We start from the raw sequence: 27893 nt of genomic DNA, 5'->3' as shown, positions 1-27893 counted from the left end.
TGTGTTTCACAGAGTTTAAACCTGTTAGCCCCTCCTCCAGTGTGCAGCACGCATGTCTCTGAGATCAATCAGGAATGTGGTCTTATCAGCACAGTGGGGGATGGGTACTAGATTACAAGGCACATCATTACACAGAATGGTAATAATAAAAGTGAACAGAATTAAAGGGACAGAACTAATCAGTACTTAAAAAATACCCTTAAAATACACTAGACTTAAAGGTTTTGTCTCACTTCAGCAAATTGCATTTATCATGTAGAGAACGTTAATACAAGGCACTTTATATGTATTGTGATTGTCTATATTGCCTCCTTTGCTGGCTTAATTGTTTTTTCCATCACATTATACACTGTTCTTTCCAGGGGTTACGACCACCCTGTAATCCAGCTGCGGTGGATGTGCTTGCACACCAGGAAAAAGTGTTGGCCTCTCTTATAGCCAGGACCGAGTGGGTGCGCAATGGGTTGTTTCAGGGTTGTGTTTTTTAAGTGAACCAGTTGCTGCCTCCGTGTGTTGCTGGTTTTAAAGCAGACAGGTATGCAATGTTAATTAAAAACTGCATATGGCCCAGCACAGAAGTGCCAACACCTGTGGTCAGGTTTCAGCTGTGTACCTACAGTTTAACCCCTTCAGGACCTTGCCATTTGTCACCTTAACCCCTTAGGGACGCATGACGTACCGGTTCGGCATGTTTCCCGAGTCCTTATAAGGACCCATGACGTACCGGAACGTCATAGCTTTAAAATGCGATTGCGGCGCCGCGGGGGTTAATCAGAACGGGATGCCGGCTGAAATCATTCAGCCGGCATCCTGTCACAACGCCAGGGGAGGGGGGGGGTCATGTGACCCCCCGTATCGGCGATTGCAGAAAATCGCAGGTCAATTCAGACCTGCGGTTTGGTGCGTTTCCGGTCCATTCGGGTCTCCAGGGACCCGATGAACCGGAAAAAGACTGTGATCGGTGGTGTGATTACACACCACCAATCACAGTACGAACATTTGGGAGAGGCGGTGCTGTCCTCGGTGCTGAATGCTGCTGTCCAGTGTGCTGATTGGTGCAGGGAGAGAGGCGCGAGATTCAAACTTCCTGCGCTCCTCTCTCCCCTCCTCTTCCTGTTCAGCACCTGCACCCTGCAGCACCGTCCTTACCATGCTCCTGCGATCCCCCCCATCGGCACCCATCACCCTCCTGCACCTATCACCCTCCAGGTAGGTTAGGGTCAGTGAGTGAGAGGCACCGTTAGGCAGGGATAGAAGGGAAAAGTTAGTTAGAAAAAAAAACAAAAAAAAACGCTTTATCTAAACTTATTATTTTCTTGCTTTGAGACCCTAGACCCCCCCTACCACTTGCCCTTTTTGGCTAGACCCGGTGGCTGGATGTCGGTCAGTGCAGCCGAGATGAGGACATTTTGGGGCCTTGTGCTGCACATGGGTCTAGTGCAAAAACCCAGTGTCAGGCAATACTGGAGTGGGGACGTCCTCTACCAGACCCCACTCTACAGTATGGTCATGACACGTCCCCGGTTTGAGGCCATCCGGAAATGTCTGCATTATTCAGATAATGCAGCATGTCCCCCCCGAGGTGATCCTGCCTATGACCGTCTGTATAAGATACGGCCGGTCATCGATCACTTCGGGGCCAAATTTGAGCAGGCCTACGTACCTGGAAGGGAGGTCGCGGTTGATGAGTCTCTCGTTGCGTTCAAGGGGAGACTCAGTTTCTGCCAATACATTCCCACTAAGCGGGCAAGGTATTGCGTGAAGCTGTACAAAATTTGTGAGAGTACCTCAGGGTACACTTACAAATTTTGTGTGTATGAGGGGCGAGATTCCCGTATTCAACCCCCAGAATGTCCCCCCACTCTGGGTGTTAGCGGGAAACTCATGTGGGACCTTATGTACCCACTGCTAGATAAGGGTTACCACTTGTACGTGGATAACTTTTATACTAGCATTCCCTTGTTCAGGTCCCTTGCCGCCAGATCCACGTTCGTTTGTGGGACCGTGCAGAAAAATCAACGCGGCCTCCCTGCCCACCCTTCTCCAGGTACTTATCCCCAGGGGTGAGACCCGTGCCCTTACTAGTGGAAACCTGTTGCTGGTCAGGTATAAGGACAAGAGGGATGTCCTTGTACTGTCCACAATCCACGGTAGCAGCAGCACCCCCGTCTCTGTGCAAGGTACCGCGGCAACGGTTCTCAAGCCCGATTGTATCGTCGACTACAATCGATATATGGGAGGAGTTGATCTCTCTGATCAAGTCCTCAAGCCATATAATGCCATGCGCAAAACCCGGGCATGGTACAAAAAAGTTGCGGTCTACTTGGTACAGGTTGCCTTGTACAACTCTTTTGTACTATCCCGAAGCGCTGGCAGCACAGGGACATTCCTCCAATTCTATGAGGCAGTCCTCAAGGACCTGATTTTTTCAGACCGGAAAAGAGCAGGCCGGAGTACCTTGGGAATTGAAGGCGCCCGGATCAGAGTGTGTCACAAGAGGGGGATACGGAAGGACACCACCACTCAATGTGACACTTGCCCCGATCATCCGGGCCTCTGCGTTATCGATTGCTTCAGAGAGTATCACACTTCCATGGAGTACTAAATTTTTATAATCCCCAACAGTCCCCTAGAGAACATAAAAAACTTTGGCTCTCAGACTTTGAAGACACGGAAACAATTTTTTTCCCCAAAAAAATATTAGTTTTAGTGCAGGCATCCTCAAACTGCGGCCCTCCACATGTTGTAAAACTATAACTCCCAGTATGCCCAGACAACCTACAGCCATCAGCAGGGCATGGTGGGAATTGTAGTTTTACAACATCTGGAGGGCCGCAGTTTGAGGATGCCTGCTTAGTGTCTCCAAGGTCTGAGAGCCACACATATTGGGCATCGCCGCGTCCGTAGCGAGTGATCAAAATGTCATATGCACCCCCAATTAGTGCCAATAAAACAGCCATCTCATCCGGCAAAAAATGAGCCCCTACATTTGATAGTCGCCCAACAAAAAAAAAAAAAAAACTGTAGCTCCCAGGCTATGTAGATACTAAAATAATTTTTTGGGGTTCCTAAAATGATAATATAGTGTGAAATCTAAATAAATTTGAAAATGTAAACATATTAGGTATCGCCGCGTCCGTAAGAATCTGCCCTATAAAAATAACATTTGACCAAACCCCTCGGATGAACAGCGTTAAAAATATAAAATAAAAACTGTGCCAAATTTCCATTTGAATCCTTTTTTTCCGGTAATAAAGCAAGGGTTAACAGCCAAACAAAACTAAATATTTATTGCCCTGATTCTGTACTTTGCAGAAACACCCCATATGTGGTCGTAAATGGCTATATAGCCACATGGCAGGGCATAGAACGAAGGGAACGCCATATGGTTTCTGGACAGCAGATTTTGATGGACTGGTTTATTTACACCATGTCCCATTAGAAGCCCCCCTGATGTAGCCTAGACTAGAAACTCCAAAAAAGTGACCCCATCTAAGAAACTACACCCCTCAAGGTATTCAAAAGTTACTTTACAAACTTTTTTAACCCTTTAGGTGTTCCACAAAACTAAATAGCGAATGTAGAAACAATTTTAGAATTACATTTTTTTGTTACCTTGCCTCAAAAATGTGTAATATAGAGCAACCAAAAATCATATTTACCCTAAAATAGTCCAAAAACAACAACCACCTTATCCGGTAGTTTCCTAGATGGGGTCACTTTTATGGAGTTTCTACTCTAGGGGTGCATCAGGGGGCTTGAAAGGGTACATGGTGTAAATAAACCAGTCCAGCAAAATCTGCCTTCCAAAAACCATATGGCGTTCCCCTTCTTCTATGTCCTGCCGTTTAGCCAAATAGTAGTTTATGACCACATATGGGGTGTTTCTGCAAACTACAGAATCAGGGCAACCCATATTAAGTTTTGTTTGGCTGTTAACCCATTTTTTCCAGTAATAAAGTAAGGGTTAAAATGGAAAATTTTCCAAAAAATAGAAATTCCAAAATTGTTTCTCCATCTGCCATTAATTCTTGTGGAACACCTAAAGGGTTAACAAAGTTTGTAAACCCAGTTTTGAATAACTTGAGGGGTGTACTTTCTTAGATTCAGTCACTTTTTTGGAATTTCTATTCTAGGGGTGCAACGGGGGGCTTGAAATGGGACATGGTATAAACAAAACCAGTCCTGCAAAATCTGCCTTCCAAAACCCATATGGCGTTCCCCTCCTTCTATGTCCTCCCATTTGGCCAAACAGTAGTTTACGACCACATATGGGGTGTTTTTGAAAACTACAGAATCAGGGCAACCCATATTGAGTTTTGTTTGGCAGTTAACCCTTACTTTATTACTGGAAGAAATGGGTTAAAATGGAAAATTTTCCCAAAAATTTTAACTTCTAAATTTTTTCTCCATCTGCCATTAACTCTTGTGGAACACCTAAAGGGTTAACAAAGTTTGTAAACCCAGTTTTGAATACCTTGAGGGGTGTACTTTCTTAGATGGAGTCACTTTTTTGAAATTTCTATTCTAGGGGTGCAACGGGGGGCTTGAAATGGGACATGGTATAAACAAAACCAGTCCTGCAAAATCTGCCTTGCAAAAACCATATGGCATTCCCCTCCTTTTATGTCCTCCCCGTTTGGTAAAATGTTAAAAAAAAATCGAAATTATTAAATTTTATGCCGATTAGCCATGAAGTCTTGTGGAAGACCTAAAGGGTTAACAAAGTTTGTAAAAACAGTATAAAATACCTTGAGGGGTGTAGTTTCTAGAACAGGGTCATTTTTGGATGGTTTCTATTACGTAAGCCTCACAAAGTGACTTCAGAACTGAACTGGTCCGTAAAAAGTGGGATTTGGAAAATTTCAAAAAAATTTCAAAATTTGCTTCTAAACTTCTAAGCTATGTAACATCCCCAAAAAATAAAATATCATTCCCAAAATGATACAAACATGAAGTAGACATATGGGGAATGTAAAGTCATCACAATTTTTGGCGGTATTACTATTTATTACAGAAGTAGTGAAACTGAAACTTTGAAATTTGCTAATTTTTCGAAATTTTTGGTAAATTTGGTATTTTTTTATGCAAAAAAATTTACTATTTTGACCCAATTTTAGCAGTGTAATGAAGTACAATATGTGACGAAAAAACAATCTCAGAACGACCTGGGTAAGTAAAGGCGTTTTAAAGTTATCAGCACTTAAAGTGATACTGGTCAGATTTGCAAAAAATGGCCAAGTCCTTTAGGTGAAATAAGGGGTTAAGGAGCAGGCCATTTTTTTTTACAAATCTCACATGTGTCACTTTATGTGATGATAACTTTAAAACGCTTTTACTTATCCAAGCCATTCTGGGACTGTTTTCTCATCACATATTGTACTTCATGACAGTAATAAATTTGAGTCAAAATATTTCATTTTTATTTATAAAAATACCAAATTTACCAAAATTGTCTAAATTTCAATTTCTCTGCTTCCCAAAATTGTTATTACTTTACATTTCCCATATGTCTACTTCATGTTTGGATCATTTTGTAATATAAATTTTCTTTTTTTGGGACGTTTAGAAGGCGTAGAAGTTTAAAGGAAATCTTGAAATTTTTCTGAAAATTTCCAAAACACACTTTTTGAGGACCAGTTTAGGTCTGAAGTCACTTTGTGAGGCTTACATAATAGAAACCACCCATAAATGGCCCCATTTTAGAAACTACACCCCTCAAGGTATTCAAAACTGATTTTACAAACTTTGTTAACCCATTAGGTGCTCCACAAGAATTAAAGAAAATGTAGATGACATTTCAGAATTTCACTTTTTTGGCAGATTTTCCATTTTAATAAATTTTTTCCATTAACAAAGCAAAGGTTAACAGCCAAACAAAACTCAATATTTATTGCCCCGATTCTGTAGTTTACAGAAACACCCCATATGTGGTCGTAAACTTCTGTACGGGCACACGGCAGGGTGCAGAAGGAAAGGAACGCCATATGGTTTTTGGAGGGCACATTTCACTGGAATAATTTTAAGTTGCCATGTCACATTTGAAGACCTCCTGATGCACCCCTAGAGTAGAAACTCCCCAAAAAATGACCCCATTTTGGAAACTACGGAATAAGGTGGCAGTTTTGTTGGTACTATTTTAGGGTACATATGATTTTTGGTTGCTCTATAGTGACATAGTTTAAAAGGCCGAAAAAAGATATCTGTCCATCCAGTTCGGCCTGTTATCCTGCAAGTTGATCCAGAGGAAGGCAAAAAACTAGAGGTAGAAGCCAATTTTCCCCACTTAAAAAATCCCGACTCCAATCAGGCAATCAGAATAACTCCCTGGATCAATGACCCATCTCTAGTAGCTATAACCTGTAATAATATTACACTCCAGAAATACATCTAGGCCCCTCTTGAACTCACCATCACCACCTCCCCAGGCAGAGAGTTCCATAGGCTCACTGCTCTTACCATAAAGAATCCTCTTCTATGTTTGTGTACAAACCATCTTTCCTCCAGACGCAGAGGATGTCCCCTTGTCACAGTCACACTCCTGGGGATAAATAGATGATGGGAGAGATCTCTGTACTGACCCCTGATATAGTTATACATAATAATCAGATCTCCCCTCAGTCATCTTTTTTCTAAAGTTAATAACCCTAATTTTGATAATCTTTAAGGGTACTGTAATCCCCCCATTCCAGTTATTACTTTAGTTGCCCTCCTCTGAACCCTCTCCAGCTCTGCTATGTCTGCCTTGTTCACAGGTGCCCAGAACTGTACACGGTACTCCATGTGTGGTGTGACTAGTGATTTGTAAAGTGGCAGGATTATGTTCTCATCACGGGCATCTATGCCCCTTTTTATGCAATCCATTATCTTATTTGCCTTGGCAGCAACTGCTTGACACTGGTTTCTACAGTTTAGTTTGTTCTTCACTAAAATTCTTTTGACTAAAAGTCCTTTTCCATGTCAGTGTTACCCAGTCTTTTAGTATTCAGTATGTACTGGTGACTTGCATTATTCCTTCCCATGTGCATGACCTTACATTTGTCAGTGTTAAACCTCTTCTGCCACTTATCTTAAAAAGCCTCCAGTATACTGTCCTCTTCTGTGTTAATTATTTTACACAGTTTAGTGTCAACTGCAAAAGTTGATATTTTACTGTGCAAGCCTTCTACAAGATCATTAATAAATATATTGAAGAGAATATGGCCCAATACTGACCCCTGTGGTACCCCACTAGTGACAGTGGCCCAATCTGAGTGTATACTATTAATAACCACCCTCTGTTTTCTATTACTGATTCAGTTACTAACCCACATACAGACATTTTCTCCCAGTCCAAGCATTCTCATTTTATATACTAACCTTTTATGCGGTACAGTGTAAAATTCTTTGGAGAAGTCCAGATATACGACATCCATTGATTCGCCGCTGTCAAGTCTAAAACTTACCTCCTCATAGAAACTTATTAAATTAGTTTGACATGACTGATCCCTCATGAAGCCATGCTGATATGGCGTTATTTGCTTATTTTCATTGAGGTACACAGATAGCATCTCTTAGAAGACCTTCAAACTGTTTACCCACGACAGATGTTAAACTTACTGGCCTATAGTTTCCAAGCTCTGTTTTTGGACCTTTTTGGAATATTGGCACCACATTTGCTATGCGCCAATTCTGTGGAACACTCCCTGTCAGTATAGAGTCCTTAAATATCAGAAATAAGGGTCTGGCTGTGACATTACTTAATTCTCTTAGGATGCGGGGGTGTATGCCATCTGATCCTGGCGATTTGTCTATTTTATTATTTTTAAAGGATTTTTGTCATGAGAAATAACGTTATGTAGCTGACTGACATTAGCGATGTGCTAATGTCAGCAGTACATAACAGTATGCTTTATAACTCCCTGCCTGCCGCCGTTCTCTTAAAATAAAGACATTTAAAATATGCTAATGAGCCTCTAGGTGCTATTAGGGCATTGCTTCAGCACCTAGAGGCTCAGTCTACCCACCCTTTGGCACGCCCAGGTCCAGTTGGTTGACGTCCGAGTTCTCATCATCCCGTAAAACCCGCGCATGCTCCATCCCGTTTAGTATTCGGCACAGGCGCAGTGAGTGAAGGACGCGCTCCTGCTGCTGGCTTCCTCACTCCACCTGCGCCGAAGGAAGGAAGCTGGCAGTAGAAGTGCGTCCTTCACTCACTGCGCCTGTGCCGAATATTTTTATAGAGCAGGTTGTTACGGACGCGACAATACCAAATATGACTACTTTCAGTTTTTCATAATAAAGCATTTTTGAAAAAATGTTTTTTTTTTATGTCTCCATATTCTAAAAGCCATAATAATAATAATAATAATAATAATGATATTTTTTATAGCTCTTTTATCCCTGGGGACTCAAAGCGCTGTGACTCTGCATTCTGCAGTCTCAAAGGCTCGGGAAAAGAGGGGGGTTTATAGCCTTATCTTAAAGCTGTCCACAGAAGGCGCCTCTCGCACTAATTGCACCAAATTATTTTAAATGGATCCTGGGAATAACCAAATTCATCTTATTGGCGGAGGGGCAGTGTAGGGGTATAAAGTTCCAATAGATCCGCTATGTACTTGGGTCCCCTGTGGTTTAGTGCCTTGAATGTCATCAGGCAGATTTTAAAATGAATTCTCCATTTTACTGGCAACCAGTGAAGAGTTTGCAGTACTAGGGAGATGTGTGAGCCACGTGGGGCATTGGCTAGGAGTCTGGCTGCTGCATAGTTTTTTTTGTTTTTTTTCGGCGACTGTCTTATGTAGGGGTTCATTTTGATGGTTTGATTGGTACTATTTTGAGGTGCATATGACTTTTTGATTGCTTGGTATTACACTTTTTGTGATGTAAGGTGACAAAACAAATTTTTTGGACACAGTTTTTATTTTATCTTTTTTGCGGAGTTCATCTGAAGGGTTAGGTCATGTGGTATTTTTATAGAGCAGGTTGTTACGGACGCGGCAATACCTAATATATCATCTTTTTTATTTTTTTTACATTTCACACAATAAAAGCATTTTTTAAACACAAAAAAAAACATGTTTTATTGTCTCCATAGTCTGAGAGTCATATTATTATTTTTTTTTTTGGGCGATATTCTTAAGTAGGGGCTAATTTTTTGCGGGATGAGGTGAAGGTTATATTAGTACTATTTTGTGTGGCATACACCTTTTTGATTGCTTGGTGTTGCACTTTTAGTGAGGTAAAGTGACATAAAAAATGTTTTTTTTAGCACGATTTTTATTTTATTTTTTTGACGGTGTTCACCTGAGGGGTTATGTTATGTGATATTTTTTTAGAGCCAGTCGATTCGGATGAGGCGCTACATAATGTCTACTTTTCTTTTTTTCCCTATCTTTTAGAACTGTTTCACACGAGCGGATGCCGTGCGTGACATCCGCTCAGTGAATGACAGCCAAGACCCGATGCAGACTGCAGAAGCACGGAGCATTAACATGATTGATAATGCTCCGTGCCTCTCTGTGATCTCTTTACTACGAAATCACAGTGAGATAAAGTTGTCACTGTGATTTCGTAGTAAAGAGATCACAGAGAGGCACGGAGCATTATCAGTCATGTTAATGCTCCGTGCTTCTGCAGTCTGCATCGGGTCTTGGCTGTCATTCACGGAGCGGATGTCACGCACGGCATCCGCTCGTGTGAAACAGCCCTTACAATTTTTTTTACTTTTATTTTGGGAAAAGGACAGCAGCAGCGTGGGGACCCGATGGCCACCCTGTACGTGCCGCAGTCACCGCTGACAGCGGCAGTGCGAGGATTAATGCGCCGGCATCAGTGTTTTCACCGATGCCTGTGCATACAGCAGGGGTCCGGCTCTCAGTGACTGTCGGACCCCTGCTGCTGATCGGGCGGGCGCAGCTCTTGTATCTTCCCGATCAGCCTGTCTTACATTTACGTTGCTGGTCCTTAAGTCACGTCCACGTACATGAACGGCGCGGGTCCTTATGTGGTTAAAGGCTGTGCACACCTTTGGGAACAGTTTTTCTTTTTTTTATTGCATTGTACACTGCATTTTGAGAGAAAAATCATTTTTTTCAGTTGGTCTTTTCTTGTACCACTGTCTTTGTGCAGCCTTGATTTTCTCTATTAAGAGGATCTGAATTTTCACTCTGTTCCATCAGGCAGCTTAGCTGATGGGCTCCTTATCTCTGACCTTGTAAACATTCATTATAGCTGAATTCTTATCTTACTGATAAGAATGTGGCTTAAAATAGACCGGCACAAAGTGAAAGACTGATTCACACAGCTAGAAAAACAGTTAACCCTTTGTGTCAGAATGGCTCAATATTTTAAATAAAGACCAATTGAAAAAAAATTATCGCGATTTATCTCGCAATACATGGCCCCATCCATCCTCCCTTTAATACGGTGCAGTTATCCTGTCCTCTTTACAGAAAAGTTCTATTTTGATCTCATCTGACCACATGACCTTCTCCCATGCCTCCTCTGGATCATCCCGATGGTCATTGGTGAATTTCAAACGGGCCTGGACATGTGCTGGCTTGAGCAGGGGGACCCTTCGTGCCCTGCAGGATTTTAATCCATGACGGCATAGTGTGTTACTAACAGTAATCTTTGAGATTGTGGTCCCAGCTCTCTTCACATCATTGACCAGATCCTCCTGTGTAGTTCTGGACTGATTCTTGACCTTTCTCAGAATCTTTCTTACCCTAAAAGGCGAGATCTTGCATGGAGTCCCAGACCGAGCAAGATTGACAGTCATCTTGTGCTTCTTCTATTTTCTAATAATTGCACTAACAGTTGTTGCCTTCTCACCAAGCTACTAGCCTATTGTCATTCAGCCCATCCTAGCCTTGTGCAGGTTTACAATTTTGTCCCTGGTGTCCTTAGACAGCTCTTTGGTCTTGGCCATGGTGGAAAAGTTGGTGTGTGATTGAGAGTGTGGACAGTTGTCTTTTATACAGGTATCGAGTGCAAACAGGTGCAAATAATACAGGTAATAAGTGTAGAGTAGGAGGCTTCTTAAAGAAAAGCTAGCAGGCCTATGAGAGCCAGAATTCTTGCTGGTTGGTAGGTGATTAAATATTTATTTGATGCAATAAAATGAAAATTAATTATTTTAAAATCATACAATGTAATTTTCAGGATTTTTTTTTTTAGATTCTGTCTCTCACAGTTAAAGTGTACCTCCAATACAAATTACAGACCTCTCCCACTTACCTCTTCTTTGTAAGTGGGAAAACTTGCAAAATCGCTGGTATATCAAATACTTATTTTTCCCACTGTAATTCAAATTTCATCATGTTTCTAGCGGCTACCATTCAGGAGATAGCAACATCTAAAGCAGCCCTCCCCCCTCCAGTTAGCTACTTTTCCCTCTGCCCGAGCTGGACCCAGGCAAAACAGTTATGTGGTTAAAGGGGGTTATCCCATGATTATTGTAAATAAATGGAAATTAGACACCATATAGTGCACAGCAATACCTTTCTAACAAAGCTAGAACCAGTCTTGTACTTCACATGGATCCAGAGATCTCTCCATTTATTATTCTGCTATATTTATATCAAGCTGGCAGCTCAAAGGGAGTGTCTTTTCTGATGCAGATAAGGGGGCGTGTCCATGCTCGCTCTCACAGCTCAGGAGGTATGTCCATGCTCTCCCTATCACAACACATGAGGCAGCTGAGGGATGAAACTGAGCATGTGTGGCCTTCTCAGTATGCAGGAGAAAGAAATAAGAAAAACACTAAGAGCAGGTGGTGCTATACAGATAGATTTCAGTGAGTAACTCAGTGGCTATACAAAATTTTTAATTGCATGCAATTACAAAAAGATTCAGATCCAAGTGCTGGCTTGAAAACTGTGGAATATTTTTATTGGGACAACCCCTTTAAGTGGGGCACAGGCAGTAAGATATGTGGTCTTTGGGCTTCATGCGAAGTGCATGATGTTCCGAATGTGCTAATGAAAATTATTAACACCTAGGTTGAAGCAAGAATGATTTATAGCCTATTGTTTATTCACTCATAGAGACATTCGTGTCGCCAGGCCCTCTGGTGTGAGTGCAGACTCATTGTCTAGTCCCTTCATGAATCTCCATGGGACAGAGCAGTTGTACCACCAAAAGGTGTTAGCATATGATAGGCAAATGGATCACAAAGGCTAGTCTGGAAAATGTTTATACCACCACAAAGTATCCCAGACTTAGTGGAGCATAAGAGGCTTCTATTATCATACTCATAAGACCAGCTGAGCACCAGGGATTGCTTCATAGCAACATACAATATTATCCATAGACGTATAATGGGTGTGGGGGTCAGCTCAATAGTAGTAGGCACAGCAGTCAGAGACAGTGACACAATGGCACAGTTCACACAGGGGTTTGCCTGTTTTCTTTCTTCTCATCCACAAACAAAATATAAGGCCTTTACATTCAGGCAACGATACAAAATAAATCCCTGCTCGGCTGAGCACTAACTAAACATAAAGTCACCCTTTCTATACGGGTGGCCTACTACCAGCCACACGACACAATTCAAAATAAACTCACAGTGTCCTTTTTGTTGTTTGCACAGACTTCAGCAGCAATGGTGAAAGCCAGTCAGTTCAACCAGTCCCCACCCAGACATGCTCATAGTGCAAACCTTGATAGCCCAGAAATGAGCTGAGCTCCATCACCTGGCTGAGAGCTCTATATGAAACCTGTTCTGGAGAGGAAGGGAATGAGGAGCCCCGCTACCAACCTGCATCCTCAATCCATTAAAATCCAGGCCCGACAACACAATTTACCAAAGTCCTCAGCAAACTATGCTATGCTAAAGCAGACCATCTTTTCCTGGATTTCTGATATCTCACCCAGGTTTCCTAGTTGAGATATCCACCTCCTGTAGCATAGTACATGGTATATGAAAGAAACCTAGGCGAAATATAACGATTCTCTACTACTTTTCCAGTCACTCTCTCACATACCCTCCCCCTTTGTTCGAACCTGTGGGGCCGAACACTTTTACTCACCAAATAGTGTGTTCTGGACAGGGCATCGGCATTCCCTTGCAGTTTGCCTGACCTGAGCTCAACCAAAAATTTAAAGTTTTGTAAAGTCAGAAACCACCTTGTGACTCTCGCGTTTTTCTCCTTGGCCCGACTCATCCATGTAAGGGGGGAATGATCTGTCACCAACCTGAACTGTCAACCCAACAATATCTTAGAGTCTCTAGAGCCCATTTAATTGCCAGACATTCCCGTTCGACAATACTATAATCTTTCTCTGCAGGAGTAAGTTTTCTACTCAGGTATGTCACGGGGTGTTCTTCTCCCCCAACCTCCTGTGACAGGACTGCCCCTAAACCAGCATCAGAGGCATCAGTCTGTACAGTAAACACCTTTTTGAAATCTGGGGTCATCAACACTGGTTGTCTACAAAGGGCAGACTTTAACTCCTGAAATGCACTCTTAGCTTCTGTGCTCCATTTTACCATGGCCGACTTATTTCCCTTGGTGAGGTCTGTCAAGGGTACTGCTACACTAGCAAAGTTTGGGATAAACCTACGGTAATACCCCACAATTCCCAAAAAGGCTCTCACTTGTTTTTTTGTTATGGGCCGGGGCCAATCTTGGATGGCTTCTACCTTATTCACTTGAGGTTTTATTACACCTCTCCCAATTATATACCCTAGATAACGTGCTTCCTCAAGACCTAAAGCACACTTCTTAGGGTTTGCTGTTAACCCGGCTGCCCGGAGGGAATCCAGCACCACCTGCACTTTTGGTAAATGACTTTCCCAGTCATCACTAAAAATGATGATATCATCTAGATAAGCAGAGGCATATCTACGATGAGTTTTGAGGATGACATCCATTAACCTTTGGAAGGTTGCTGGTGCCCCATGTAACCCAAAGGGCATGGTGACATACTGAAAAAGGCCTTCTGGAACGACAAAAGACGTTTTTTCTTTAGCACTGTCAGTAAGGGGCACTTGCCAGTACCCCTTGGTTAGGTCAAGGGTAGAGAAATACCTTGCATGGCCAAGTCTCTCAATTAATTAATCTACTCTTGGCATTGGGTATGCGTCAAACTTTCATTTTCGGAAGTCATTACAGAACCTCACTGTACCATCTGGCTTTGGGATTAGGACTATGGGATTGGACCTCTCACTTTGCGACTCTTCAATCACCCCAAGTTCTAACATCTTTTTTACTTCTTCAGATATAGCTTGTCTCCGAGCTTCAGGTACGCTAAATGGTTTCAAGTGAACTCGTACCTGCGGCTCAGTGATTATGTCATGTTTGATAACTGAGGTGCGCCCAGGCAAATCTGAGAACACATAAGTGTTTTTTGAGACAAATTCTTTTGTCTCCTGCATTTGAAACTTGGACAAGGACTCTGAAATATGCACACCTACAGTATTATTACAAGGGTTGTTTATCTTGTTTGCCGATAACTCTGGGGCTACACTGCCAAGGGAACTCACTGCTGACAGAGTCCCTCTGTCCTTCCAGGGTTTGAGCAAATTTATATGATACAACTGTTCAGGCTTTCTTTTACCAGGCTGGTAAACTTTATAATTTACCTCTCCCACTTTTTCTATTACCTCGTATGGCCCTTGCCACTTAGCCAGGAATTTACTTTCTACAGTGGGCACTAGCACCAACACTCGGTCACCGGGGTTAAAGGTTCTAACTTTAGCTGACTGGTTGTAGACACAACTTTGTGCCTCTTGAGCCTGCTCTAAGTGTTCTTTGACGATGGGCATGACAGCAGCTATTCTGTCTTGCATGAGAGCAATATGCTCTATTACACTTCGGTAAGGGGTGGGTTCCTGTTCCCAAGTTTCCTTAGCAATGTCAAGGAGACCACGTGGGTGTCTGCCATATAAGAGCTCAAATGGGGAGAAACCTGTTGAGGACTGCGGTACTTCCCGAACTGAAAACATCAAATAAGGTAATAAACAATCCCAGTCCTTTCCATCCTTGCTAACCACTTTTTTTAACATGCCCTTCAGTGTCTTGTTAAATCTTTCAACTAGGCCATCAGTTTGAGGGTGATACACGGAAGTACGCAGGTGTTTAATCTTCAAGAGCTTACACATTTCTTTAGTGACCTTGGACATGAAAGGAGTCCCCTGATCCGTAAGGATCTCCTTTGGTATGCCTGTGCGAGAAAACATGTAAAAAAGCTCCTTGGCAATAAGCTTAGCAGAGGTGTTTCGTAAAGGCACTGCCTCAGGATAGCGTGTGGCGTAATCTAACACTACAAGTATATGTTGATGTCCCCGTGCAGACTTTACAACAGGGCCTATCAAATCCATGGCCACGCTTTCAAATGGTACTTCTATAATGGGCAAGGGTACCAAAGGACTTCTAAAACGTGACACAGGAGAGGTTAGTTTACACTCTGGGCAGGATTCACAAAACCTCTGTACCTCAGAAAAAATCCCTGGCCAAAAAAAACGCTGGAGGATGCGTTCTCTGGTCTTTTCAGACCCAAGATGACCTCCCAGCACATGCTTGTGTGCTAGATCCAATACCAGTCTGTGATACGGTTGGGGCACCACCAGTTGCTCAACAATTACCCCACGTATTTTATCTACCCGGTATAATAGATCCTGGTTAACAGCCATATGGGGAAACTCACCATCAGCACCTGGATACTGTCGTACACCATTCAACACCTTCACATTTTCCCTTGATAGTGTCAAAGTGGGGTCTCTGAGCTGAGCAGTCCCAAAATTGTCAGGAGACACCTCTAAATTAGGCATATCAGGAACCCCATAAATCACTGAAAAAATGCACCAAACGGATATGCCACTGACTATACTGGCTAGTCATAAATGCAGATATTAAAAGCTGAGACTTTCGCCAATATATTCCTGACAGGAAAATATCGGAGCCCTTCATGCACCACGTCACGGTCACTCAGCATGGCAAAGGGTCCTACCACTACGCTAACTATGGTTTGAACAAGGTCTGAAGGTGATGTAATCCAGCTCACAGCCAGGCTTCCACATAAACGCCTAGCAGGACAACTAGTGCAATGTGAACAAAGCCAGACTGCAAGCCACACCCATATCAGACCCTGTGATGGAGGTCACCAGGTGCAAAAGAGTGTTTGAATGCCAGGTAAAGGCACATACACTACATATAAAACAAGACAAAAACACAGAAATATAGTGGCAATACTGGAGGAGCTGCTCAACCCCTAACACTGTAGTGTGTTTTTCATTGGGGGAGCAGCCCCACCGCATGTGGACCGCAGCAAACGACTATGCCCAGCAAAAAATGCATACGGTGGAGGATGTCGGCGCGGTCCACATGCACCACAAGGGCATCCTACACAAAACGGAGCATTGTGCGGATGTAAATACAATCATATAAATCACAGAAAAAATGCACCAAACGGATATGCCACTGACTATACTGGCTAGTCATAAATGCAGATATTAAAAGCTGAGACTTTCGCCAATATATTCCTGACAGGAAAATATCGGAGCCCTTCATGCACCACGTCACGGTCACTCAGCATGGCAAAGGGTCCTACCACTACGCTAACTATGGTTTGAACAAGGTCTGAAGGTGATGTAATCCAGCTCACAGCCAGGCTTCCACACAAACGCCTAGCAGGGCAACTAGTGCAATGTGAACAAAGCCAGACTGCAAGCCACACCCATATCAGACCCTGTGATGGAGGTCACCAGGTGCAAAAGAGTGTTTAAATGCCAGGTAAAGGCACATACACTACATATAAAACAAGACAAAAACACAGAAATATAGTTGCGATACTGAAGATGTGGAACCTTCCCCCCACATCTTCAGTATCACCAGCTAGAACGGCTAGAGGAAAATTATCAACTTCGTCAGTGGTCACCCCTACTGCGGGAACCTCAGAATCGGGGTCATATGGTTCAGGGGTAACCTCAGTACACACATTATCAGTCAGATTTTCTCCACAGGTTACATGTCTGCTCTGCCATAAGTCCCAGAATAGGGAAAAGTCTCTTCCCAGTATCACACTATGCATTAGTGATTTAACCACACCCACTTCATGACATGATACACCACATGGAGTTTCTATTGTGACCCGAGCAGTTGGGTACTCTCTGGTTTCTCCATGTATGCACAGTACCCCAACAGTATGTCCACTGTATGTCCCAGGGTTTACCAGAGAGCCATGTACCAAGGTCACCAAGCTCCCAGAGTCCAACAGCGCCTCAGCTGTACAACCTCCTATGGACACAGTACACATTTGAGGTTCTAACTTAGACACAGTTTCTGCAGAATACACGGGTTGTGCAAACAGATAAATACGTCTGGACATATTGCAGTCCATTGGCTCAGTTGTGAGGGGGCAATTAGCAACCACATGTCCAAATTCATGACACCGCCAGCACTATACACAGCACTGTTCCCCATTTTGGGACCCTGGCCTGGACCTCCAGGTCCCAGCGGAACGTGGCCCAGCTGGCTCCCCCTTTGAGCCATCTCCCCTTAAAGCATTTCTCACGTCTCTAGCAATTGGTACCGTCTTACCAGTAGACTTCGGTGACCTGCTGTCCCTGGGGCTGGCATACCTGGAAGATGCTTGGAGTAGGTCCTCTGTTGCACTGTACTGCTCCACGAGACTCACCAATTGGTCAGCAGTTGTAGGTCCTCCTTGTCCAACCCAGCGCTGGATCTTGGGGGGTACTGACCTGATGAACTTATCCAGGACAACTTTTTCTACAATTTGACCTGGGGTACTTTCCTCAGGCTGCAGCCATTTCCTCACAAGATGGATCAGATCGTGCATCTGTGAACGGGGTGGCAAGCTCTCAGAGAAAGTCCAGTTGTGCACACGGCCTGCACGCACATGCATGTTTACTCCAAGTCGAGCAAGTATCTCACCCTTAAGTTTTGCATACTTTTTTGCCTCTGGCTCACCCAAATCGTAGTAGGCCTTCTGCGGTTCCCCAGTTAAGAAAGGCGCCACCACATCCGCCCACTGGTCGACTGGTAACTTTTCACGCTCTGCTACTCTCTCAAAGACCATGAGATAGGCTTCCACATCATCTGTGGGCGTCATCTTTTGGAGTGAACTTTGTACCGCAGCCCGTGCTGTTGGTTACGCTCCCCGGCTTCCTGACACGGCAGCATTTTCACCGGTAAGTCGCAAAGCCGCCATTGCCTCACTCAGCACCGCCATTTTCTCCATTAATTGGCAATTCATATCATCCTGCCTGGCCTGTGCCTGGGCTGTCGTTTGTCAGCCTGTGCAAAGGTTTGCTGCTGCTACAAAATCAGCTGTTGCTGTTAAATAATGGCTTGTCCAAACTGTTTGCCAAAGTCCTCCATTACACCACCCGTGAAGTGAACTGGCAGGTCTGTGCAACAAACTTTTTAGGTGTCTGTCTCTTTAAGACTGCATTTTTGGATCCAAGTGCCCGCATCCGACACCATATGTGGGGGTCAGCTCAATAGTAGTAGGCACAGCAGTCAGAGACAGTGACACAATGGCACAGTTCACACAGGGGTTTGCCTGTTTTCTTTATTCTCATCCACAAACAAAATATAAGGCCTTTACATTCAGGCAACGATACAAAATAAATCCCTGCTCGGCTGAGCACTAACTAAACATAAAGTCACCCTTTCTATACGGGTGGCCTACTATCAGCCACACAACACAATTCAAAATAAACTCACAGTGTCCTTTTTGTTGTTTGCACAGACTTCAGCAGCAATGGTGAAAGCCAGTCAGTTCAACCAGTCCCCACCCAGACATGCTCATAGTGCAAACCTTGATAGCCCAGAAATGAACTAAACACCATCACCTGGCTGAGAGCTCTATATGAAACCTGTTCTGGACAGGAAGGGAATGAGGAGCCCCGCTACCAACCTGCATCCTCAATCCATTAAAATCCAGGCCCGACAACACAATTTACCAAAGTCCTCAGCAAACTATGCTATGCTAAAGCAGACCATCTTTTCCTGGATTTCTGATATCTCACCCAGGTTTCCTAGTTGAGATATCCACCTCCTGTAGCATAGTACATGGTATATGAAAGAAACCTAGGTGAAATATAACGATTCTCTACTACTTTTCCAGTCACTCTCTCACATGGGGCATATGATATAATTCATAAAATCACATAACATATAATGTATGATATGAGGTGGACCATCCACTATCACACAAGACATTTTATTCACATGTAATAGCTTCATTCATGCAAATTGCAATCAACATCTTACTTTAGTTCTTTGATCTCAAGTTGATTATGACAAACAGCTTGAGTCATTAGTATTTAATCCCAGAAATTTCTTGTGCAAGCCATTCTAACTGAGAAAGTCAATTGGATGACTAGTGTAACGTATTTAACAGAAAATATACAAGTCCACTTGCTCTGACTTATTACTGGCAATGTATGTATGTATCTGTGTTTTCATCTAGCACATTCTGGAATGAGAATTGTGATATCAATTTACTCAAGTATTCCCTGGCTTATTCTATTAGTATAGAACAAGCAATAAAGAAACTAGAATTAGATAAAAGGTAAAAGTTCTGATCAAGAAAAGAATAAAACATATGCAGTTTTCCTTGTATTCTAGTTACATTTTCTTCTCCTATTCTTATACTACCAGTTCATCCCTGGCCTCCCAAAGTTTGTATATTTAAAGTGTTCATTACACTGCATTCTGTAGTGAAATGATCCAAGGAATCAAAATGAAGGGGTTGAAGGCACTTGATAAAACTACAAAGAATTTACTTGCAACAATGATTTATAACTCATGACATATGATAGTTGCAAAATAAGGTTCAGGCAGTCACGCATAGGCAAGTCCATGGAATAGTTAGATTAAAAAAAAAATTGATCTTTAAATGAGATGAAGAGACAACCCAGTATTCATGAGCAAAAGTGATTTGGTTCTGTTTTTAGAGAAAATTCAGCAGCATAAAGTGGTATTTTAACCACCTCAGCCCCCCTAGCTTAAACACCCTTAATGACCAGGCCACTTTTTACACTTCTGACCTACACTACTTTAACCGTTTATTGCTCGGTCATGCAACTTACCACCCAAATGAATTTTACCTCATTTTCTTCTCACTAATAGAGCTTTCATTTGGTGGTATTTCATTGCTGCTGACATTTTTACTTTTTTTTGTTATTAATCGAAATTTAACGATTTTTTTTGCAAAAAAATGACATTTTTCACTTTCAGTTGTAAAATTTTGCAAAAAAAAATGACATCCATATATAAATTTTTCTCTAAACTTATTGTTCTACATGTCTTTGATAAAAAAAAATGTTTGGGTAAAAAAAAAATGGTTTGGGTAAAAGTTATAGTGTTTACAAACTAGGGTACAAAAATATGAATTTCCGCTTTTTGAAGCAGCTCTGACTTTCTGAGCACCTGTCATGTTTCCTGAGGTTCTACAATGGCCAGACAGTACAAACACCACACAAATGACCCCATTTCGGAAAGTAGACACCCTAAGGTATTCGCTGATGGGCATAGTGAGTTCATAGAACTTTTTATTTTTTGTCACAAGTTAGCGGAAAATGATGATTTTTATTTTTTTTTTTCTTACAAAGTCTCATATTCCACTAACTTGTGACAAAAAATAAAAACTTCTATGAACTCACTATGCCCATCAGCGAATACCTTGGGGTGTCTTCTTTCCAAAATGGGGTCACTTGTGGGGTAGTTATACTGCCCTGGCATTCTAGGGGCCCTAATGTGTGGTAAGTAGTTTGAAATCAAAATCTGTAAAAAATGGCCGGTGAAATCCGAAAGGTGCTCTTTGGAATGTGGGCCCCTTTGCCCACCTAGGCTGCAAAAAAGTGTCACACATGTGGTATCTCCGTACTCAGGAGAAGTAGGGCAATGTGTTTTTGGGTGTCATTTTACATATACCCATGCTGGGTGAGAGAAATAACTTGGCAAAAGACAACTTTTCCCATTTTTTTTATACAAAGTTGGCATTTGACCAAGATATTTATCTCACCCAGCATGGGTATATGTAAAATGACACCGGCCATTTTTTACAGATTTTGATTTCAAACTACTTACCACACATTTGGGTCCCTAGAATCCCAGGGCAGTATAACTACCCCACAAGTGACCCCATTTTGGAAAGAAGACACCCCAAGGTATTCCGTGAGGGGCATGGCGAGTTCTTAGAATTTTTTATTTTTGTCACAAGTTAGCGGAAAATTATGATTTTTTTTTTTTTTACAAAGTCTCATATTCCACTAACTTGTGACAAAAAATAAAAACTTCCATGAACTCACTATGCCCATCAGCGAATACCTTGGGGTGTCTTCTTTCCAAAATGGGGTCATTTGTGGGGTAGTTATACTGCCCTGGGATTCTAGAGGCCCTAATTTGTGGTAAGTAGTTTGAAATCAAAATCTGTAAAAAATGGCCGGTGAAATCCGAAAGGTGCTCTTTGGAATGTGGGCCCCTTTGCCCACCTAGGCTGCAAAAAAGTGTCACACATCTGGTATCCCCGTACTCAGGAGAAGTTGGGCAATGTGTTTTGGGGTGTCATTTTACATATACCCATGCTGGGTGAGATAAATATCTCGGTCAAATGCCAACTTTGTATAAAAAAATTGGAAAAGTTGTCTTTTGCCAAGATATTTCTCTCACCCAGCATGGGTATATGTAAAAAGACACCACAAAACACATTGCCCAACTTCTCCTGAGTACGGGGATACCAGATGTGTGACACTTTTTTGCAGCCTAGGTGGGCAAAGGGGCCCACATTCCAAAGAGCACCTTTCGGATTTCACCGGCCATTTTTTACAGATTTTGATTTCAAACCACTTCTCACGCATTCGGCCCCTAAAATGCCAGGGCAGTATAACTACCCCACAAGTGACCCCATTTTGGAAAGAAGACACCCCAAGGTATTTCGTGATGGGCATAGTGAGTTCATGGAAGTTTTTATTTTTTGTCACAAGTTAGTGGAATATGAGACTTTGTAAGGAAAAAAAACAAACAAAAAAAATCATCATTTTCCGCTAACTTGTGACAAAAAATATAAAATTCTAAGAACTCGCCATGCCCCTCACGGAATACCTTGGGGTGTCTTCTTTCCGAAATGGGGTCACTTATGGGGTAGTTATACTGCCTTGGCATTCTAGGGGCCCTAATGTGTGGTAAGTAGGTAAATGACCTGTGAAATCCGAAAGGTGCTCTTTGGAATGTGGGCCCCTTTGCCCACCTAGGCTGCAAAAAAGTGTCACACATGTGGTATCGCCGTATTCAGGAGAAGTTGGGCAATGTGTTTTGGGGTGTCTTTTTACATATACTCATGCTGGGTGAGAGAAATATCTCGGCAAAAGACAACTTTTCCCATTTTTTATACAAAGTTGGCATTTGACCAAGATATTTATCTCACCCAGCATGGGTATATGTAAAATGACACCCCAAAACACATTGCCCAACTTCTCCTGAGTACGGCGATACCAGATGTGTGACACTTTTTTGCAGCCTAGATGCGCAAAGGGGCCCACATTCATTTTATGAGGGCATTTTCAGACTTCTTCTCACGCTTTAGGGCCCCTAGAATGCCAGGGCAGTATAAATACCCCACATGTGACCCCATTTTGGAAAGAAGACACCCCAAGGTATTCAATGAGGGGCATGGCGAGTTCATAGAATTTATTTTTTTTGGCTCAAGTTAGCGGAAATTGATATATTTTTTTTTTCTCACAAAGTCTCCTTTTCCGCTAACTTGGGACAAAAATTTCAATCTTTCATGGACTCAATATGCCCCTCACGGAATACCTTAGGGTGTTTTCTTTCCGAAATGGGGTCACATGTGGGGTATTTATACTGCCCTGGCATTCTAGGGGCCCTAAAGCGTGAGAAGAAGTCTGGAATATAAATGTCTAAAAATTTTTACGCATTTGGATTCCGTGAGGGGTATGGTGAGTTCATGTGAGATTTTATTTTTTGACACAAGTTAGTGGAATATGAGACTTTGTAAGAAAAAAAATAAATAATTTCCGCTAACTTGGCCAAAAAAAATGTCTGAATGGAGCCTTACAGGGGGGTGATCAATGACAGGGGGGTGATCAGGGAGTCTATATGGGGTGATCACCCCCCTGTAAGGCTCCATTCAGATGTCCGTATGTGTTTTGCGGATCCGATCCATGTATCAGTGGATTCGTAAAAATCATACGGACATCTGAATGCAGCCTTACAGGGGGGTGATCAATGACAGGGGGGTGATCAGGGAGTCTATATGGGGTGATCACCCCCCTGTAAGGCTCCATTCAGATGTCCATATGTGTTTTGCGGATCCGATCCATGTATCAGTGGATCCGTAAAAATCATACGGACATCTGAATGCAGCCTTACAGGGGGGTGATCAATGACAGGGGGGTGATCAATGACAGGGGGGTGATCAATGACAGGGGGGTGATCAGGGAGTCTATATGGGGTGATCACCCCCCTATAAGGCTCCACTCAGATGTCCGTATGTGTTTTGCGGATCCGATCCATGTATCAGTGGATCCGTAAAAATCATACGGACATCTGAATGCAGCCTTACAGGGGGGTGATCAATGACAGGGGGGTGATCAGGGAGTCTATATGGGGTGATCACCCCCCTGAAAAGCTCCATTCAGATGTCCGTATGTGTTTTGCGGATCCGATCCATGTATCAGTGGATCCGTAAAAATCATACGGACATCTGAATGCAGCCTTACAGGGGGGTAATCAATGACAGGGGGGTGATCAATGACAGGGGGGTGATCAGGGAGTCTATATGGGGTGATCACCCCCCTGTAAGGCTCCATTCAGATGTCCGTATGTGTTTTGCGGATCCGATCCATGTATCAGTGGATCCGTAAAAATCATACGGACATCTGAATGCAGCCTTACAGGGGGGTGATCAATGACAGGGGGGTGATCAATGACAGGGGGGTGATCAATGACAGGGGGGTGATCAGGGAGTCTATATGGGGTGATCACCCCCCTATAAGGCTCCATTCAGATGTCCGTATGTGTTTTGCGGATCCGATCCATGTATCAGTGAATCCGTAAAAATCATACGGACATCTGAATGCAGCCTTACAGGGGGGTGATCAATGACAGGGGGGTGATCAATGACAGGGGGGTGATCAATGATAGGGGGGTGATCAGGGAGTCTATATGGGGTGATCACCCCCCTGTAAGGCTCTATTCAGATGTCCGTATGTGTTTTGCGGATCCGATCCATGTATCAGTGGATCCATAAAAATCATACGGACATCTGAATGCAGCCTTACAGGGGGGTGATCAATGACAGGGGTGTGATCAATGACAGGGGGGTGATCAGGGAGTCTATATGGGGTGATCACCCCCCTGTAAGGCTCCATTCAGATGTCCGTATGTGTTTTGCGGATCCGATCCATGTATCAGTGGATCCGTAAAAATCATACGGACATCTGAATGCAGCCTTACAGGGGGGTGATCAATGACAGGGGGGTGATCAATGACAGTGGGGTGATCAGGGAGTCTATATGGGGTGATCACCCCCCTGTCATTGATCACCCCCCTATAAGGCTCCATTCAGATGTCCGTATGTGTTTTGCGGATCCGATCCATGTATCAGTGGATCCGTAAAAATCATACGGACATCTGAATGCAGCCTTACAGGGGGGTGATCAATGACAGGGGGGGGATCAGGGAGTCTATATGGGGTGATCACCCCCCTGTAAGGCTCCATTCAGACGCCTGTATGTGTTTTGCGGATCCGATCCATGTATCAGTGGATCCGTGAAAATCATACGGACATCTGAATGCAGCCTTACAGGGGGGTAATCAATGACAGGGGGGTGATCAATGACAGGGGGTGATCAGGGAGTCTATATGGGTGATCACCCCCCTGTAAGGCTCCATTCAGATGTCCGTATGTGTTTTGCGGATCCGATCCATGTATCAGTGGATCCGTGAAAATCATACGGACATCTGAATGCAGCCTTACAGGGGGGTGATCAATGACAGGGGGGTGATCAATGACAGGGGGGTGATCAATGACAGGGGGGTGATCAGGGAGTCTATATGGGGTGATCACCCCCCTATAAGGCTCCATTCAGATGTCTGTATGTGTTTTGCGGATCCGATCCATGTATCAGTGAATCCGTAAAAATCATACGGACATCTGAATGCAGCCTTACAGGGGGGTGATCAATGACAGGGGGGTGATCAATGATAGGGGGGTGATCAGGGAGTCTATATGGGGTGATCACCCCCCTGTAAGGCTCCATTCAGATGTCCGTATGTGTTTTGCGGATCCGATTCCTGTATCAGTGGATCCATAAAAATCATACGGACATCTGAATGCAGCCTTACAGGGGGGTGATCAATGACAGGGGGGTAATCAATGACAGGGGGGTGATCAGGGAGTCTATATGGGGTGATCACCCCCCTGTAAGGCTCTATTCAGACGCCTGTATGTGTTTTGCGGATCCGATCCATGTATCCGTGGATCCGTAAAAAACATACCGACATCTGAATGCAGCCTTACAGGGGGGTGATCAATGACAGGGGGGTGATCAGGGAGTCTATATGGGGTGATCAGGGGTTCATAAGGGGTTAATAAGTGACAGGGGGTGGTGTAGTGTAGTGTAGTGGTGTTTGGTGCTACTTTACTGAGCTACCTGTGTCCTCTGGTGGTCGATCCAAACAAAAGGGACCACTAGAGGACCAGGTAGCAGGTATATTAGACGCTGTTATCAAAACAGTGTCTAATATACCTGTTAGGGGTTAATAAAATCGCATCTCCAGCCTGCCAGCGAACGATCGCCGCTGGCAGGCTGGAGAACCACTCGCTTACCTTCCGATCCTGTGAACGCGCGCGCCTGTGTGCGCGCGTTCACAGGAAATCTCGCGTCTCGCGAGATGACGCGTAGATGCGTGACTCTGCGCAGGGCTGCCGCCTCCGGAAAACGATCCTGCGTTAGGCGGTCCGGAGGCGGTTAAATATGAAGAGAATTAACCTTGAATGTTAGCAAAGCAAAGTTGTTGTTTTTTTGTAATTTCAGTCAAGTAGAAAATTTTGTATGAGAATAATCACAAGGTAGACATATTTGATGTTAGTGATAAATTTAGTAGATTTTGCCAAGAACATTAAAGGGACACTGACAGGCCCAATAAGCATATTTAGCTATATATATATGACTAAACAGGTCTTCTAATGTGTATTAAAATTGTATAAGTATACCCCCTGTCCACCTTATAAATACAGTAAACTCATGTTTTATAACCTGATAAAATCGTCTTCTTTCTGCCCAAGGGGCGGCGTTTCAGCTTCACTTGCGCCCAGCCAGCCGCCCCCAACCGCCGTTTTGAAGCGCCGCCCAGCTCATCAATATTCACTTCGCTGGGCGGCTTCTGCTGTCCCCGACGTTACGAGATCCAGCGCATGCCCAATACAAAGCTATGGGCATCGGACTCCATTTCATCTTCAGCGCATGCGCCCGGCACCCTCACTGGCCGCAATAGTATTAACCCCTTCTGATGTGTTTGAGAGCAGCGCTCTGAAGCGCTGCTCTGAAGAGTGCCCGGCGCAGGCGCAGAATGCAGAGGCTGAATCAGCCTCTAAGAAGCAGAGGGGACGCAGGCACGATGTGATCCCGGCCAGTGAGGGTGCCGGGCGCATGCGCTGAAGATGAAATGGAGTCCGATGCCCATAGCTTTGTATTGGGCATGCGCCGGATCTCGTAACGTCGGGAACAGCAGAAGCCGCCCAGCGAAGTGAATATTGATGAGCTGGGCGGCGCTTCAAAACGGCGGTTGGGGGGCGGCTGGCTGGGCACTTCATTTTACCAGTGTCATGAAGTACAATATGTGACGAAAAACAATCTCAGAATGGCCTGGATAAGTCAAAGCGTTTTAAAGTTATCAGCACTTAAAGTGACACTAGTCAGATTTGCAAAAAATGGCCAAGTCCTTAAGGTGAAATAGGGCTGAGTCCTTAAGGGGTTAAAATGTTATAAATCCAAAGCAATTTACCTTTATGTCAAAGTTCTTTAAAGGGACACTGACAGGCCCAATAAGCATATTTAGCTATATATATGACTGCACAGGTCTTCTAATGTGTATTAAAATCGTATAAGTATACCCCCTGTCCACCTTATAAATACAGTAAACTCATGTTTTATAACCTGATAGAATCGTCTTCTTTCTGCCCAAGGGGCGGCGGCGCCCAGCCGTTTTGAAGCGCCGCCCAACTCATCAATATTCACTTCGCTGGGCGGCTTCTGCTGTCCCCGACGTTACGAGATCCGTGCCTGCGTCCCCTCTGCTTCTTAGAGGCCGATTCAGCCTCTGCGTTCTGCGCCTGCCCCGGGCACTCTTCAGAGCAGCGCTTCAGAGCACTGCTCTCAAACACATCAGAAGGGGTTAATACTATTGCGGCCAGTGAGGGTGCCGGGCGCATGCGCTGAAGATGAAATGGGGTCCGATGCCCATAGCTTTGTATTGGGCATGCGCTGGATCTCGTAACGTCGGGGACAGCAGAAGCCGCCCAGCGAAGTGAATATTGATGAGCTGGGCGGCGCTTCAAAACGGCGGTTGGGGGCGGCTGGCTGGGCGCAAGTGAAGCTGAAACGCCGCCCCTTGGGCAGAAAGAAGACGATTCTATCAGGTTATAAAACATGAGTTTACTGTATTCATAAGGTGGACAGGGGGTATACTTATACGATTTTAATGTTTTTTTCTCCACATATTGTACTTCATGACACTGGTAAAATGAAGTAAAAAAAATTCATTTTTATTTATAAAAAAATACCAAATTTACCAAAAATTTGTAAAAAATTGCAAATTTCCAAGTTTCAATTTCTCTACTTTTATAATACATAGTAATACCTCTAAAAATAGTTATTACTTTACATTCCCCATATGTCTACTTCATGTTTGGAT

The 27893-nt window shown here is 43.6% G+C and overlaps 1 protein-coding gene across 5 annotated transcripts in view; it reads left to right on the top strand.

The window, feature by feature from the left end:
• The window catches only part of WDR27 (WD repeat domain 27), a 696346-nt gene that overhangs the window by 495017 nt on the left and 173436 nt on the right, over positions 1 to 27893 (top strand). The window lies entirely within an intron of this gene.

Source organism: Bufo bufo, chromosome 4, assembly GCF_905171765.1.
Source record: "Bufo bufo chromosome 4, aBufBuf1.1, whole genome shotgun sequence".
NCBI classification, from domain to species: domain Eukaryota; kingdom Metazoa; phylum Chordata; class Amphibia; order Anura; family Bufonidae; genus Bufo; species Bufo bufo.
Note: the sequence above shows the minus strand (reverse complement) of the source record. Positions and strands in the feature narration are given on the sequence as shown.